Here is a 5,826-nt window from a genome sequence, read left to right as displayed (position 1 = left end):
GCCGGCCGGATCCGCCGACCCCGACCCGCCGGCGCCCTCTCTGGTCTTCTCCGGCCGCCGCGCGCCCCATCTCCGGCGAGAGCCGCCGCCCGCCTCGATCCGCGTGCAACCCTAGATCTGAACGAGGTTGACTTCTCCCCCTCGTTTTTCTTCTGTCCCGAAATCCTCACTTTATGTGGCTCTGTTCATCACATCATATCTCCTTGCATACCGCTCCATTTTGCGTGCATGATATATCAAAATGTTCATCAGGAGATGCTCTTCATTTTGTTCCATTGTGCCATGTCTGTTTGAGTTCATCTTGATGCCTAAATCATCGTTGCAAGAGTGCTACATGATATTAACTGCTGTCTGTTAATAGAATATGATGATTTGTCATTTTTGTTGCATTTGATGTGTGCATCTTATGAGCATGAGCTCTACATGTGTTTTGAACTATGCCATGCCTTATTTACAGAGGTGCTTTCCATGTATTTTTGTGATCTATGTGGTGACTAGTACAAGCATGCAAAGTAGCCTCCACAATGCTGCTGTTATCAGGAACTTAGGATTTTGTTAAGTCCTTTTCCTGTTGTTATTTTGATGCCATGTAAACTGGATGCTACAATGAGATACGTGCTTATTTTTAGATACTTCAGTAAGGATGTTTTGAACATATGGTTATGATCCATCCATCCATGCCCCTGTTTGCAATTATGGAGTGCCCTAGCATGTCTCAATCTTGCTCTGCTTTTGCTATAAAATGTTCCTGGCAGAATGTTAACATGTTAATCAAATTTGCCATGGTTGTTGCTAGTGATCCATGCATGCTATGGACTTGTTCTTGCCATGGTTAGCTTCATGAACATGCCATCTTGCTGTTGGTATGCTTGTTTTGTCATGCAATGCTTTGTGATGAGTGAATCGAGCTCGGAAAGATACCTTCATAATTCTGTTTATGCCATGCTCTGTTTTTCTGCCAAGTCTGAAACTATTAATAAAACTTGCTATGTTTACATGGGTGCCATCATATCTTCTGTGCCTTTTTGGCTCATGGTCAGTAAGGGACGTTTGTTCGATGCATTTAGTAGATTCATGCCATTCCTTGATTTGCTATGATATGTTCCTGCAGAATGCTGTTTGCTGGCTCTAAACATGGCTTCCTGGTGTTATTTCTGGCATGTAAGTATTTTCACCAAGTCTGTGAAGCTGATATCTTTTGCACTTTTGCCATGCTTGTTTGAACCTTCTCTGGTGTGATTTAGCCGTATCTCAGTGTTCATGTTTTGTCAAGCATCTTGAGTACATCTCTGCCATATGCTTTGTTGCTGTGTTGGGGTGCTGTAGCATAGTTTCTTGATGTATTCTAAGTGCTATCATGCTGTTAATCGCAGAAGTGTGTCATTTTTGTTTCGCTTGCCATTTGCAAACCGTGCATCCGTTTCCGGTGATGATTATATCGATTTCAACCGAAATCATCTCATCTTTCCAGCGGCATACTTGGTTTGCCAAGTTGATGCCTTGTTCATCCTTTTTCTTCCGGAGCACGCATATGCATCACATATCACATCTCGCATATCATGCATGTATTGCATCATGTTGCTTGTGCATTGCACCGTGATTGATTGTGGTTCCATTGCTTGTGTTCTTGCTTTGGGTAGAGCTGGGAGACGAGTTCATGAACGAGGAACCTATTGAGAACGCTTATGAGGATCAAGCTTTCGACAACTCTGAGAACCTTGCAGGCAAGATGACCATACCCTCGAAATCACTTCTATCTTTGCTTGCTAGTTGTTCGCTCTATTGCTATGCTGCGCTACCTACCACTTGCTATATCATGCCTCCCATGTTTCCATGTCAAGCCTCTAACCATCCTTTCCTAGCAAACCGTTGTTTGGCTAAGTTACCTCTTTTGCTCAGCCCTTCTTATAGCGTTGCTAGTTGCAGGTGAAGTTGAAGTTGGTTCCATGTTGGAACATGTATATTTTCGCTTATCACAATATATCTTATTTAATTAATGCATCTATATATTTGGTAAAGGGTGGAAGGCACGACCTTATGCCTGGTGTTTTGTTCCACTCTTGCCGCCCTAGTTTCCATCATACCGGTGTTATGTTCCTTGATTTTGCGTTCCTTACACGGTTGGGTGATTTATGGGACCCCCTTGACAGTTCGCCTTGAATAAAACTCCTCCAGCAAGGCCCAACCTTGGTTTTAATTTTGCCTACCTAAGCCTTTTTCCCTTGGGTTTTCGCGAGCCCGAGGGTCATCTTATTTTTACCCCCGGGCCAGTGCTCCTCCGAGTGTTGGTCCAAACTAGAGCACCGTGCGGGACCGTCCCTTGGCAACTTGGGTTACGTTGGTACCTGTACGCTTAGCTTATCTGGTGTGCCCTGAGAACGAGATATGTGCAGCTCCTATCGGGATTTGTCGGCACAGCGGGTGGTCTTGCTGGTCTTGTTTTACCATTGTCGAAATGTCTTGTAAACCGGGATTCCGAGACTGATCCGGTCTTCTTGGGAGAAGGAATATCCTTCGTTGACCGTGAGAGCTTATGATGGGCTAAGTTGGGACACCCCTGCAGGGTATTATCTTTCGAAAGCCGTGCCCGCGGTTATGTGGCAGATGGGAGTTTGTTAATGTCTGGTTGTAGAGAACTTGACACTTGACTTAATTAAAATGCATCAACCGCGTGTGTAGCCGTGATGGTCTCTTTTCGGCGGAGTCCGGGAAGTGAACACGGTTTGGGTTATGTTTGAGCGTAAGCAGTTTCAGGATCACTTCTTGATCATTTCTAGCTTCGCGACCGTTGCGTTGCTCCTCTTCTCGCTCTTATTTGCGTATGTTAGCCACCATATATGCTTAGTGCTTGCTGCAGCTCCACCTCATTACCCCATCCTTTCTATAAGCTTAAATAGTCTTGATCTCGCGGGTGTGAGATTGCTGAGTCCTCGTGACTCACATATTCTACCAAAACAGCTGCAGGTGCCGACGATACCAATGCAGGTGACGCAATCGAGCTCAAGTGGGAGTTCGACGAGGAACTTGGTCGTTACTATGTTTTGTTTCCTAATGATCAGTAGTGGAGCCTAGTTGGGACGATCGGGGACCTAGCATGTGGGGTTATCTTCTTTTCTTTTGGATTTGACCGGTCGGTCTATGTGTGTATTTTGGATGATGTATGAATTTATTTATGTATTGTGTGAAGTGGCGATTGTAAGCCAACTCTCTTATCCCATTCTTGTTCATTACATGGGATTTGGTGAAGATGACCCTTCTTGCGACAAAACCTACAATGTGGTTATGCCTCTAAGTCGTGCCCCGACACGTGGGAGATATAGCCGCATCGTGGGCGTTACATCCGTATCGTAAAATGCGATGAATCCTTCTCTCTGATTTTTTCTCCTAAACGTGAATATATAGAGTTGGAGTTGAGGTCGGTGGAGCTCCAGGGGCCCACGAGGCAGGGGGCGCGCCCAGGGGGGTAGGCGCGCCCCCACCCTCGTGGACAGGGTGTGGGCCCCCTGGTCTTGATTCTTCCGCCAGTATTTTTTATATATCCCAAAAATATTCTCCGTGAAGTTTCAGGTCATTCCGAGAACTTCTATTTCTGCACAAAAATAACAACATGGCAATTCTGCTGAAAACAGCATCAGTCCGGCTTAGTTCCATTCAAATCATGCAAGTTAGAGTCCAAAACGAGGGCAAAAGTGTTTGGAAAAGTAGATACGATGGAGACGTATCAAGTCCCAAAAATCATATAAAATAGCATATTAATGCATATAAAACATAAAAAACAGATAATATAATAGCATGGAACAATCAAAAATTATAGATACGTTGGAGACATATCAAGCATCCCCAAGCTTAATTCCTGCTCGTCCTCGAGTAGGGAAATGACAAAAACAGAATTTTTGATGTGGAATGCTACCTAACATATTTATCCATGTAGTTCTCTTTATTGTGGCATGAATGTTCAGGTCCGTAAGATTCAAAACAAAAGGTTAATATTGACATAAAAACAATAACACTTCAAGCCTACTAACAAATAATTATGTGTTATCAAAATAACATGGCCAAAGGAAGCTTATCCCTACAAAATCATATAGTCTGGCTATGCTCCATCTTCATTACACAAAACGTTCAAATCATGCACAACCCCAATGACAAGCCAAGCAATTGTTTCATACTTTTGATGTTCTCAAACCTTTTCAACTTTCATGCAATACATTAGCGTGAGCCATGGACATAGCACTATAGGTGGAATAGACTGTGGTTGTGGAGAAGACAAAAAGAAGGAGATAGTCTCACATCAACTAGGCGTATCAACGGGCTATGGAGATTCCCATTAATAGATATCAATGTGAGTGAGTAGGGATTGCCATGCAACGGATGCACTAGAGCTATAAGTTTATGAAAGCTCAAAAAGAAAACTAAGTGGGTGTGCATCCAACTTGCTTGCTCATGAAGACCTAGGGTGTTTTGAGGAAGCCCATCGTTGGAATATACAAGCCAAGTTCTATAATGAAATATTACCACTAGCATATGAAAGTGATATCATAGGAGACTCTCTATCATGAAGATCATGGTGCTACTTTGAAGCACAAGTGTGGCAAAAAGGATAGTAACATTGTCCCTTCTCTCTTTTTCTCTCATTTTTTTCTTTTTTTTCTTTTTTCGGGCCTTCTTTTTTTACTTGGCCTTTCTCTTTTTTTATTTCCTCACATGGGAAAATGCTCTAATAATGAAGATCATCACACTTATATTTACTTACAACTCAAAAATTACAACTCGATACTAGAACAAAAATATGACTCTATGTGAATGCCTGCGGCGGTGTACCGGGATGTGCAATGAATCAAGAGCGACATGTATAAAAAATGATGAACAGTGGCTTTGCCACAAATACGATGTCAACTACATGATCAAGGAAAGCAATATGACAATGATGGAGCGTGACATAATAAACGGAACGGTGGAAAGTTGCATGGCAATATATCTCGGAATGGCTATGGAAATGCCATAATAGGTAGGTATGGTGGATTTTTTGAGGAAGGATACGTGGTGGGTTTATGGTACTGGCGAAAGTTGCACGGTACTAGAGAGGCTAGCAATGGTGGAAAGGTGAGAGTGCGTATAATCCATGGACTCAACATTAGTCATAAAGAACTCACATAATTATTGCAAAAATCTATTAGTCATCGAAACAAAGTACTACACGCATGCTCCTAGGGGGATAGATTGGTTGGAAAATACCATCGCTTGTCCCCGACCGCCACTCATAAGGAAGACAATCAAAAAACATCTCATGCTCCAACTTCGTTACATAACGGTTCACCATATGTGCATGCTACGGGACTCACAAACCTTAACACAAGTATTTCTCAAATTCACAACTACTTACTAGCATGACTCTAATATCACCATCTTGATATCTCAAAACAATCATAAGGAATCAAACTTCTCATAGTATTCAATGCACTTTATATGAAAGTTTTTATTATATCCCTCTTGGATGCCTATCATATTAGGACTAATTTTATAACCAAAGCAAATTACCATGCTGTTTAGAGACTCTCAAAATAATATAAGTGAAGTATGATAGTTCATCAATTTCTATAAAATAAAATCACCGCCGTCCTATAAAAGATATAAGTGAAGCACATAGAGCATTCTAATAAATCATGATTCATGTGTGTCTCTCCCAAAAAGTATGTACAACAAGGATGATTGTGGCAAACTAAAAAGCAAAGACTCAAATCATACAAGATGCTCCAAGAAAAACACATATCATGTGGTGAATAAAAATATAGCCTCAAGTGAAGTTACCGATAGACAAAGACGAAA

Source organism: Triticum aestivum, chromosome 2D (genome assembly GCF_018294505.1).
Source record: "Triticum aestivum cultivar Chinese Spring chromosome 2D, IWGSC CS RefSeq v2.1, whole genome shotgun sequence".
Classification (NCBI taxonomy): Eukaryota; Viridiplantae; Streptophyta; class Magnoliopsida; order Poales; family Poaceae; genus Triticum; species Triticum aestivum.
Note: the sequence above shows the minus strand (reverse complement) of the source record.